Source organism: Rhineura floridana, chromosome 22 (assembly GCF_030035675.1).
Source record: "Rhineura floridana isolate rRhiFlo1 chromosome 22, rRhiFlo1.hap2, whole genome shotgun sequence".
In the NCBI taxonomy this organism is placed as follows: domain Eukaryota; kingdom Metazoa; phylum Chordata; class Lepidosauria; order Squamata; family Rhineuridae; genus Rhineura; species Rhineura floridana.
This window is the reverse complement of record NC_084501.1, coordinates 5,509,059-5,521,828: the sequence shown is the minus strand read 5'-3', so window position 1 is coordinate 5,521,828 and position 12,770 is coordinate 5,509,059. Positions and strand designations below refer to the sequence as shown.

General features: G+C 47.3%; 1 protein-coding gene across 10 annotated transcripts in view; it reads left to right on the top strand.

Moving 5' to 3' along the window:
• The window catches only part of PC (pyruvate carboxylase), a 328,935-nt gene that overhangs the window by 120,083 nt on the left and 196,082 nt on the right, over positions 1–12,770 (top strand). The window lies entirely within an intron of this gene.

Genomic DNA, 12,770 nt, shown 5'->3' with positions numbered 1-12,770 from the left:
TCAGGATAGACAGAAGAAAGTGCTTCTTCACACAGTGCAGTTAAACAATGGAATTTGCTCCCACAAGAGGGAGTGATGACAGTCAACTTGCAAGCCTTTATAAAAGGACTAGACAAATTCATGGAGAAGGCGGTCAGTGGCTAGTAGCCATGATGGCTGTATTCATCCTCCACTGTCAGAGGCAGGGTGCCTCTGAGTACCCGTTGCTGAGAATCGCAGGTGGGGAGCGTTCTTTTGCGCTCATGTCCTGCTTTAGGCTTCCCAGAAGAAGCATCGTGTCGGCCACTGTGCGAACAGGATGGCGGACTAAATGGGCTTTAAGCCTGATCCAGCAGCCAGGATTTTCTTCGGTTCTTGCAATGTGGGCAGCCAGTCGGCGCATCAAGACTTTGCATTGACAGGGTACACTGAGGTAGGGCATCAGACCTGCCTTGAACTGAGCACATGGCTTGTGGGTTGCACGTGCATCCTATCCTAGTAGAAGCTTTTTACGTACTGCCCTGTTTCCTTACCACTACCACCTACTCCACCACCATTCTGAGGCTCCTTTCGCACATTGTTTTTCTCCTGTCCCAGGAAACAGCAAGTGAATGAATGGCCTTTTGAGGGTTGAGAATCCACATTACAATTTGGGGAGTAATGAGCAACTTAATGAGAAATTGCATCTCTTGATTTCCCGCTGAGTAAGAGTCAAGGGAGAGGGTCACGGCTCCTTGCGCTAGGAGAGCACATCAGCTCAGTGACTAAGACCACCGCAGTCTGCTGTGCGAGGTTTATGAGCGGTTAACAGTTCAGCAGGCGCGTTGCTAATGGCCGTTGAAGTTCGGAGTCGGCTGTCCCCATGCAGTAACGTCAGAGGAGGGAGGGCCGCTTTAATATTTCACCGCTTGAAAACGGTTTGCGGGCGGAGAGAGTGTCGGGGGGGGGGTTTGGAGGCTGAGCGAATAGGAGCAGACATGGGGGCTCAGCGAATAGGGAGAGAGGGTTGGATGGTAATGAGAGGTTGGGCTCTTGCATGGAAGAGAGAAATCCAGCACTCGTGCAGCAAATGCAACTCAACTAGCACATGGTCCCCTGTGCACCTTGTTTGGCACAAATGATTGTGCAATTATTCTGCACAGCGTGAAGCATGTGTGGTTTCTCTTGCAGGGGACAGTGTCCTGTACCTTGAAAGCCAGTATTGGAGGGATGGGGAACCTGTGGGGCCTGCAGATAATGTTGGAATCCAACTCATCAGCCCCAATGGCCAAGGATGAAGCGAGCTGTTGCCCCAACAAAATCCCTGCAGTATCGTGTACTGCTTAGAGCAGAGATCCAGGTTCAAATTCTCAAAATCTCCCCTTTTCTTCTGCATTTGCCATTGGAGCATAGAGTTGGATGATGGTTATGTTAATAGGTTTCCCATTTAATCTCATTGATATCACTCGCTCAGACCTTGCATTATAGCTCTTAATTGTTTTTGCTACATCACTTCTCACTATTAAAGCAACCCCATTTCTTCTTAATTTCTCATTTCCTGCATAAAATATTTTGTAGTTACCTGATTGAAAATGTCCCATTCCTGTCCATTTTAATTCGCTCACACCAAGTATTGCAATGTTGATGTGTTCCATTTCCTGCTTGACAATTTCTAACTGTCCCTGGTTCATGCTTCTCACATTCCATGTTCCTATTGTGTACATCGTACAGCTCCAGACTCTTCTTTCGCATCTGTGCGCATCAGCCACTGGGCTTCCTTCCGGCTTTGACCTAGTGGCGTCATTAGTTACAATGCTACTATTACTTGTCCATTGTAAAACACTTTTTTTGTGCACTGAAACGGTATCACAAAATCCTGAGAAGCGCATAATCTGACAGAGAGCGGAGTCAGATTGGGTCAGTCTGCTGCAAAAAGCAGGCCAAACAAATCCCTCCCCCACCCTCAGCTGGACGTAGGTGTGAATGTCTCTTCTGTAATGATGCTCCTCTTGGAGTTGTGCCAGTGGAAACGTCCTTCACTGCTCCTTGTGGAGCAGAAGAATGAGGTCCCCTGGTGTTGAGGGGACGGGTTGTGCGTGTGAACCTGCTTGCCTCCTGCTGACGAGAACAGAAACCTTCCTCCTCACGCCCTCTTGTCCTCCTGCGCTTCTTCCTGCTTGCAGGTGTGTGCTTGTCTTGTAGGATTTTCCTTACCTCTTCGTTTCCCCTATTTCTCCAGCTGTGCACTTGGAATGATTCCATTTGCTTTTTTTAATTCTCCAGAACTGTCTGGAAGGGTGAGAGGGAAGGAAGGGAAGCTTCTAGCTGATCTCCGTAACAGTGAAGGATGCTCAAGCCTGTCCACTTACTGCCAAGGCGGTGACCAGCATGAGCCACTGTGGTGTAGCGGTTAACGTGTTGTATTCAGATGGGAGAGACCTACGGTTCAAATTAATCTTCTTCTGCTGGGGCTTGGTGGGGAAATAATACCAGCACCTCTTCCAGTCTGATCCAGTCCAGGGTGGGGCTGGCCAAGCCAGGCTAGTTGATGTTTAGAGTCTTCTGAAGCCTTCAGACAGCTGGTAGGGCTCGACCTTCCAATGGCTCCACTCCTCGGAGAGAGCTGTTGGCAATATTTAAAGACCCTGTAGCATATCCTGCAGTCGCATATTCCTTCTGCGTGGGGTGGAACAGGAGAGATTGCAGGGGAATCACCCTTGGAGTCAGAGGCTGATGGAAGAGACAATTCCTCAGGATGGGGCAGTGTAGAAGGAGGTGCTGAGGGCTTCCCCTTGAGTGGGATGACTAATGCATAATCTGAATCAATCCTCCTCAGGCCAGCACTGGGACCTTGAGGCAAGGGACCCCCATGACACCAATCCCCACTTGGCCCTGAAGCTCACCAAGTGACCTTGGACCGATTGCCATCTCTCAGCTTAACCTTCCTCACAGGGTTGTTGTGAGCATAAAATGGGGGAGGGGAAAAACCATATAGGGCATCTTGAGCTCCTTGGAGGACAGGTGTGATATTAGTAGAAATAATAGCAATAATGATTGCCTGGCCCAGTCATTCATTGTGATAGCTGGCCAGGCAGAGATCACAGTTTTGTATCACACAGTCAGGGGACATTTTGTTCACCTTTTTAGCAGGAGGGTTTCATCCCTGTAAATCAAAACTCAGTGAGGCTTGTCTGGACTGGACGTGCACAAGAGCTTCCCAGACAGGGGCTCTCCAGGTGGGGGTTCAGCTGTAGGTTGCCAAGGAAAGGAAACCAAAGGGTGAGTTTACCCCTGGAGAGTGACCACAGTGAGTCTAAATGCCAGCAGAACTCTTAGTGCTCTGGTTTCTCTGGTTTCTTTCCTTTGATTGATAAACCCGTCCATCATATTGACCCCAGCTGACAACACAACTGGCTTTTATAATTTTGAGCTTTACTGTTTTTGTGATGGGTTTATTTGCCGTGCATTTTTATAGCCGGTTTGCTATATAATGTTGTCGCATTTTGATGAGCTGTCTTGAGCAACATTTGAGGGAAAGGCAGGTTACAAAGTTTAAAAGAAATTTTTTAAAAGGTGACTTATTGACTTTTTTTTTTTAAGTCAGGTAAGGCTAACCAGTTCTGTTTAAAGACAAGCAGGGGGGGTCCCCAACTGGGGGGGGAAAGCATATTTGGAAATCTAAGCAACCATTATGGACATCACAAAATATCCATTTCACAGAAGAAAAACTGGTGATGCTCAGAACTCCTGTAAAAACACCGAAGAGGCAAAACACCTCCGCTTCCCCCCAAAACAGGTAAAAGGCAGACGAGAAAGCTGCCCCTCCAAAAAACACCCTGCTGTCACAACCACACCAAAAAAAGAAAAGTCTAATTTTTTAAAAAATAGAGGGCCATGGAGAGTGAGTGAGTTTGTCTTAGAGTACCATGGTTTCTGCATGAATCACCGTTCTGGGTTGCCCTGTCTTCTTAGTAGAGGACAGGATGATCTACTGAGTCTCTGTACTGGAACTGGCAGGAGACCAAGCGGTCCTCTTTCAAAAATTCGTTGCCACTAGAATGGCAATGGCCACTGGCTTAGATGGCTTTAAAGGGGGGTTAGAGAAGGAATCCCACAGAGGAGGAATCTATCAGTAGCTATAACCCATGGTGGCTAAATCAAACCTCTGTGTTCAGAGGCAGTATACCACTGAATATTAGCTGCTGTGGGGTAACTGCAGGTGAGGGCTCCCACAGGCATCTGGCCAGCCACTGTTAGAAGCTGGATGCTGGGGCAGATGGGCCTTTGGCTTGCTCTGTGTGTGTGATTTAGTGATATGTTCACCTCCAATGAAGAGACCTGGCAGAATTACTTCTTGCTAGCAGAGACTTGAGTGGAAAGAGGCAAACACAGGGTGGTAAATCATCAAGGTGCAGAGAGCAGCCTTTTCTGTGGTTGGCTGCTCTGGGGGGCTTGCAGGAGACACAGGTATGCATGGCACACAGTAAGGGAACTATGGATCCAAGTGTGGAAGTTCCAGACACTTTTCATTCCCACAAATGTTGTTGAGAAGAAATCCCAGGCCCCATTTCTACAAGAAACGTGCCGCTCTCACCACATAAACCAGGCAGATGATTTCGTCATGGAAGCATCCTCTGAGGTGGACTGGATTTGGACAAGTGTTTTGTTTTAATGGAAGTCAGAGGTTAGCCACCCTGATCAACTCAGTGGAAAGGCTGCACTTTATTACGGGACCATGGTGTGTTAGTTCAAGTGGAATACAGCTAATGGTATAATTTTAGTGGTGGGTCAACTCCCATGTCGGAGCCAAGTAGTTACTCAGCAAGTCAGACAATTTATGCCAATCCAGATTCATATTCCTACAGAATAGGAATAGGAATAATGCTGGGAAAAACAGAAGAGAGTAGAAAAAGAGGAAAGTCACACAAGAGATGGATTGATTCCGTAAAGGAAGCCACAGACCTGAACTTGCAAGATCTGAACTGGGTGGTTAATAACAGATGTTATTGGAGGTCACTGATTCGTAGGGTCGCCATGAGTCTTAATCGACTTGAAGGCATATAACACACACATTCCTACAGAAACTGGAGATTGTATGCTGAATATTGAGGTGATCAAGGTGGATGCCATGCCCTCCTCTCAGGTACATATTTGGAGAACTCTGTTTGTTTGTTTTTAAATTGACCCTTCTCCCTAACCTCAAGACTCTCTGCAAAGTGTAGTATCTAGGGTAGTTTGTATAGTGTGTATGCAGTTTGAATAGTGCATGTACAAGGGAAAGGTCAGATGTAGCTCAGTGGTTGGGCATCTATCTTGCATGCAGAAGGTTTATTTATTTATTTATTAGATTTATGAGACTTCTATCCCACCCTTTCTCCCAGTTGGAGCCCAGGGTGGCAGTTCCCACAAATGTTGTTCAGTCTCCTGCATCTCTAAGTAGGGCTCCTGCCCAAAACCATGGAAAAGCTGCTGCCAGTCAGTGTAGGCAGGACTGAGCTAGATGGGCCAATGGTCTGACCCTGTCACCTTCCTGTGTTCCTGTGTGTATTGAAACTTGAAGATGCTTCCTTGAGGCAACTTGAAGAAACTGGGGCTGCAGGTCATCAGAGAGAACTGAAGGCAGTTCCAGCTGGGACGTTCGTTCATCCTCCAGGTCTGCCCAGTCTGTGTAAGGCTGCAGTTGGCTGCGGCTCCCTGTAGAGACAAGAGCTTCAGGCAGCTGCCTTAGGGGGAGAACACTTCCGCCAGCAGGGCTCCTTTGGAGATGCCCAAAGGCCTGCATGCCCTTGGATTAGTAACTTGGCACAGCCTGCTTCCTTTAGGAGTCTCACGTGCCTATAGAACTGGACAGGGATCCTGGCAGCACCGCCAGGTCTGCTTGTAGGGAGTGAGGAGATGGCTGGCTTGATCTCTACTGCGCTGCAGGGCTGCCCAGATAGTGACCAGAAAGGGTCAGCAATCTGGTGAGCCAGTGGGGGCCTGGCTGGCTCCCTTTACTGTTGTTGCTCCAAGTTTGGTTCTTCAGCCTGAGCAACTTGTCTCACTGAGTAGCCACACAGACTTGCCCCGCTTGCCCTCTGGGTACTCCTGCCACTGTGGCATTGTATAAATCTCTATACAAATGGGTTTCTTTTCATTTTTAAAATATACTTTCATAATATTCGCGGCACACCTAGCCACCTCTTGCAGCGCACCACTGTGCTGCGGTGCACCATTTGAGAATCACTGCTCTAAGGAATCCCCTGCACTGACCCACGATGAAATGCAAGGATTTGGGGTACGCCCAGAGCGAGCGCAGCTGGAAATGTCTCCTCGTCCACACCTGTTCTTGTTGGCATGTGCGTGGCCCTGCTGTTTTTCCACCCGTTGCAATTTTTATGCTCCAACATAAGTCTAGGGATGTTGTTACTATCCTTTGTGTGACCAGCATCACCACTAATCTCTTTGAGTGCATATGATGTGACCATACAAGTGTGCCATGCTCTCCATGTGCCAAGCCTCTCGGGTGGCCTTTTTAGCAGGGGGAAGTAGGAATTTCTGTTTCTACACTGGCTGCTTCAAGAAAAAGGTAGCATCCCGCATGCTGTCATGAGCCCCGCATGAGCTCCAACAGGGTCTCGACTGCCAGTGTTTGACAGATGGATGTCCGACCATGCCTACCGTCCCACCCAATCCAGGGGTGGTGGTCGTATTTGGTTCTTTCCCCCACTCATTTTAGCCTTCCAATAATCAAAAATGCCCTGTGATCTTGAGGGCTGGATCCAAGTCCCACTCTCTAACCACTAGGCTGTGATTGGTCTCTGCTGCCTCTCCCGGTGCTTGTCATCCTGCCATATCCTCCCTACTCCGCTTCCTGTCCTAGCTCTTGTTCCAAAACGCAACAACAGAGGCTCTTACTTGTAAGAAAGGGAGAAAGTTTTATTCAACAGAGCAATGGTACAGATTCAACTGCAGGCACGATACCATTGGCCTGATACAAGAATCCAAGAGAAGTTCAAGACTAGACAGAAGTGATTAAGGTGTCCCGACAAGCTGCCATGCCCCTCCTGTCCAGCTTTTAACGGTGAGGCATGGCGAGGTTACTCATGAGACCCTCTCCCTTTACGGGAATGTTGCACTTGCAGGTGCATGCTTCTCCAGATGGGTGAGTCTGTTCCCCTCGATGAAAGTGGCAATGGGTTCTTGGCAATGGGTTCTTGGCAATGGGATGGTGTCCTCCTGCTCAGCCCTGCCCTGTGGCTGATCAGAGTCCTCCCCGCTTCCCAGTGAGGCTGTCTGCTCTGCAGGAGGGGGGACAGCTGGCAAGTCGGCTTCTCCTTCCCTGACTGCTAGAGTCAAAGGGGCAGACCTCTGCTCTCCATCTTGGGATGCCACAACTCCCCCCCTCATTTCCCCCTCCTCCTCATCTCTCTGAGACTGCCACTGCAGGCCAGACCCTCTCTGAACCACAGGGCTTGTGATGCACCCTCCTTTTTAAAGTTTGAGTTATCCTCTACTTCTGCATTGGGAAGGCATTTTAGTTGCACTCCTCGGTACTCCCTTTCCATACTTCTGGGAGCTAATAAAAACTGCAAACCGCTTTGGGTGTGTGGGCATGCCATGAATTTATGGAGTTGTATTAAGTTATTTTTTTCTGTATTACCCTCTGTATCCCTTAGCTGAGAGCTCCTGGCTTCCATGGCAGCCACGGCACATTGTGCCCCTACATTTCTTGCTCGTAGGTGTTTTTTTTTTGGGGGGGGGGCGCGGAGAGCTCAGTCAGAGCACAGCCTGGCTGCAGTTGCTTCTTTCTCAGATTGCCAGGCGAGTGTCCACAACGGTAGTGATGCCTAGTGGGAAGGCGTTCGCAAGCAGCTCCTGATTTCCACGACGATCAGAGTCAGTGTATTTGTCTGAATTGAGGGTTGTGAAAAAAGGCAAACATCTGAACAGCCTTCGCCAGCCTGGTATCCCTCAGATGTGTTGGACTATGATTCCCACCAGCCCCAGCCACCATGACCAAAGGCCCATCTAGTCCAGCATCCAGTTCCCACAGTGGCCAACCAGTGGCCTCTGGAAAGCCCGCATGCAGGACATGACCCCTCTGCGCACTTGTTCCTCCCAGCAACCAGTATCCAGAGGCAGAGCCAAGTTGGTGGCCATTACTACATCCTGTGACAGCCAGTTCATTAACACTGCACTGTCAGAAGAAGTCCTTCCTTTTTTCTGTCCCGAATCTGCTCAGCTTCATTGGGTGGCTCCAGGGGGTTCTAGAATTATACCAGAAGGTGAGCAACTTCTCCCTCTCCATATCCTGCATAATTTTATACACTGCCATCATCCCCCCAGCCCCATATTTGTCATCTTTTTTCCTAAACTAAAATGACTCAGATGTTTTAACCTTTCCTCGTAAGGGCAGTCGCTCCATCCCCTTGATTATTTTAGTGTTATGAGAGGGGAAGAGAACCTTCTCTGTATTCACTGTCACCATGCAGTGCGTGATTTTATACACTTATTTATTTATTATTTGATTTATGTCCCGCCCTTCCTCCCAGCGGGAGCCCAGGACAGCAAACAGAAATGCTGAAAACACTTTAAAACATCATTAAAAAAATACATTAAAACAAAACAACGTTAAAAACATTTTTTAAAAAAAGGGTTAAAAACATATTATTAAAGAAAACATATTAAAAGTAATTCTAACACAGACTGGGATAGGTCTCAATTAAAAGGCTTGTTGAAAGAGGAAAGTCTTCAAAAGGCGCCGAAAAGATAGCAGAGATGGCACCTGCCTAATATTCAAGGGGAGGGAATTCCACAGGGTAGGTGCCGCCACACTAAAGGTCCATTTCCTATATTGTGCAGAACAGACCTCCTGATAAGATGGTATCTCTAGGAGGCCCTCACCTGCAGAGCGCAGTGATAGGCTGGGTATATAAGGGGTAAGACGGTCTTTCAGGTATCCTGGTCCTGAGCTGTATAGGGCTTTGTACACCAAAACTAGAACCTTGAACTTAGCCCGGTAGCAAATGGGCAGCCAGTGCAGTTCTTCAGCAGCGGGGTGACATGTTGGCGATACCCTGCCCCAGTGAGCAGTCTCGCCGCTGCATTTTGCACCAGCTGCAGCTTCGGACCAACCTCAAGGGCAGCCCCACGTAGAACACATTACAGTAATCCAGCCTGGAGGTTACCAGTGCGTGGTCAAGTGGTCAGGCTATCCCGGTCCAGCAATGGCCATAGCTGTCTTATCAGCCGAAGCTGGTAAAAGGCACTCCTAGCCGCTGAGGTCAGCTGGCTCTCTAGAGACAAAGATGGATCCAGGAGCACCCCAGACTACGGACCTGCTCTTTCAGAGGGAGTACGACCCCATCCAAAGCAGGCAACTGACCAATTATCCGAACTCGGGAAACACCAACCCACAGCGCCTCTGTCTTGCTAGGATTCAGACTCAGTTTATTGGCCCTCATCCAGCCCACCACCGAGTCCAGGCAGCTGTCCAGGGCTTGCATGGGCTCTCCTGATTCAGATGTTATGGAGAAATAGAGCTGGGTATCGTCAGCATACTGCTGACACCTTGCCCCAAATCTCCTGATGACCACTCTCAAGGGCTTCATACAGATGTTAAACAACATGGGGGACAAGATGGTACCCTGCAGCACCCCACAGCACAACTGCCAGGGGGCCGAAAGACAATCACCCAATGCTGTTCTCTGAGAGCGACCTTGGAGATAGGATCAGAACCACTGTAAAACAGTGCCTCCGATACCCATCTCACCAGGTCGGCCCAGAAGGATACCATGGTCAATGAGAGATCAAGTGAGAATAACAGGGTCGCACTCCCCCTGTCCTTCTCCCGATAAAGGTCATCCATCAGGGCGACCAAGGCCGATTCAGTCCCATAACCAGGCCTGAACCCAGAGTGGGATGGGTCAAGATAATCTGTTTCATCCAAGAGTAGTTGCACTTATGTCATGTCGCCTCTTACGTACCTTTTCTCTCCATTAAAAAGCCTCACATACTCGTAGGGGAGTCCCTCCGTCCCCTTGGTCATTTTGGTTGCCCCTTTCTGAACCTTTTCCAGCTCTACAGTATCCTTTGTGAGATGTGGCGACCAAAACTCTATACAGCACCATAGGTTTGTATTATGATATTGGCAGTTTTTATTTCCAGTACGTCTCCTAATGACCCCTTAACATGGAATTCACCGTTTTCATAGCTGCTGCAACACTGAATGAGGTTTCAAACCTGATAGCTTTCCAGCCATCTGGGACGCTTTCAAATCTGTGGGAAAACATGAACAGGTGATGCCCTGCTGCTGATCTAACAGCCCCAGCAGAGTCAGAAAACCCCCTCCTGGCCAGGTGTCAGGGTCTGGGGGATTCTGGTTGTCCAAAGGCCCAGAGACAAATAGTGCATTCTTGGGCAAGCGTGGGTCAAATTCCAGAGGCAGCAGAGGAAGCTTGTTAGTGATGAAGCCAGCTGCCTTGTCTTTCATGGAATCTTCCTCGCCATGATGCATCTTCTCATTGGGGACCCTCTGATAAGCTTCTGAGGAGGCACAGGGCTTCCTAGAACAGAGTTTGCAAACTTTATTAAGCATCAAGAAATCAGTGTCTGAAATGCCTCACTTCAGAGCTAAAGGCCACATAGCTCAGTGGCAGTGCACAGGCTGAAGGTTGCAGGTTCAGTCCCTAACATCTCTAGGTAGGGCTCGGAAAGAACCCGGCCCAAAGTCCTGGAGAGCTGCTGCCGGTCAGTCTATGGGCAGTATGGAGCTAGATAGACCAATGGCCTTACTCAGTATGAGGCAGCTTCATATTTGCCTCTGACCCTTGAGACTTGAGTTTTCAGGATGAGCCCTATTCCAGTGACTTTTTAACTGGTTTTCATACTGAATTTTAAATTGTTGCAGAGCTCCAGCTTTGCATGCTGATGGTCCCGGGTTCAGTCCCCCAGCATTAAAGGGGACCTAAGGCAGCAGAACGAGGGAAGACCTAGGAGGGCTGCTGCCAGTCAGAGTGGACAGCACTGGGCTAGATGGAGCAGTGGTGTGCCTTGCTTTTAGGCAACTTCCTATGCAGATACCATGTTACAGTGCATTTTATATCTTTCTTACCTCCCGCCCTCTTGAAAGAGAGAGAGAGACAGAGAGGGAGAGAGAGAGGGAGAGTGTTTGGGAGAGTAAATGTATAATCATGTCTCATTTTTCAAGGGAGGAACCACAAAGTATGTTGCATTATCCTGGCCCCTTTCGAAGGGTGCAGGGGTTGAGGCAGTATTTGAACTTGGGATAGAGAATTGCATCCCAAACAGGCTGCCAGTTTTTCAGTCTGACATCTCCATCTTCAAGATAGACTTGGTGTAATATAATGTAGTTTTCCACCTTTCCTCACTCTCTCCAGGCTTTGTGATGTGTTATTTTAATTTTTTTTAAAAAAAATTTAATAACAAAACAATACATATCAACATAAACAACAACAATTTCCCCAACCCCGGTCACAGAGGATAAACATATATATAACAGAAATAGATAACATACATCATTTTTCAATGCATTAAAAGAGAGATGTGATAAACTTATAGATATACCATATACAAGTAATAATAAGATTACCAGAGTTTAAGTGAACCATATGGATCTTGCTATAGATGAGAGACCGTCGTGTAAACCATATTTATTTGTATATTCAATAAATAACCACCATGTAACCCTATATAAGTCAGATTTAGTATTCTCTTGTAAAGAATGTAAATTATAGGTCATTTTATCTAATAAGGCCAATTCCCTATATTTCTGTACCATGCCATTTTATCTAAATTTTCTAATATTTTCCAGTTTTGTACTACCGTTTGGCGAGCTGCCGTTACAAGTTTAGAGATCAATAATTTAGATTTCAATTTAGCATTTTCTCCTCTAAACATTAATAAAGAAATAATTCCGGCATGAATATAATCTTTTCTTTTGTAATATTTTTAAGTTCTTTATGCACCATATTCCAAAATGGAATAATTTTAAGACATGTCCACCAGGAATGAAAATATGTGCCTTTATTAGCACAACCGCGCCGACATAATGGACTCATATTAGAGGATATATATGATAATCGAGTTGGAGTTAAGTACCATCTATGTAATATTTTAAGATTAATTTCTTTATGGGTAGCGGATATAGATTTAGTATATTTAGTGACGTGTTATTTTAATGAACATAAGAAGAGTCCTGCTGGATCAGACCATCACCTGCCCTCAGAGGAAGCCACCCCATGTCTCTGTATGAAGCATACCATCTCCTACTCTAGTTTTCCTGAGGGGTTGTTATAAGGATTGCTGTAGCAATGTTTTGCATTGTTATTGCGGTAATAATGCTCATGGAGCATAAGGCTGTCAATGGCTGCTAGCCACAATGGCTATTTTACCTCCACTGTCGGATGCAGTATACCTCTGAATATCGGTTCCTGGGAATTGCAGGTGGGGAGAGTGCTGTTGAGGTCAGATCCTGCTTGTGGGCTTCCCAGAGGCATCTGTTTGGCCCAGAGCTTGGAAAAGTTACTTTTTTAAACTACAACTCCCATCAGCCCCAGCCAGCATGGCCACTGGATTGGGCTGATGGGAGTTGTAGTTCAAAAAAGTAACTTTTCCAAGCTCTGGCACAGTGAGAACAGGATGCTGGACTAAATGGGCCTCTTTCAGCCTGATCCAGCAGGTCTGTTTGTTTGTTCCTTAGATTATTAATGCTGCTTTGAGGATTGTAGTCTTGCCATCCTGTTTTGGCGGAACTATGCACTTGGGAAAATTGTTTGCAGCCCCTGGGAATCAAAAGTGTTGTAGCTAAA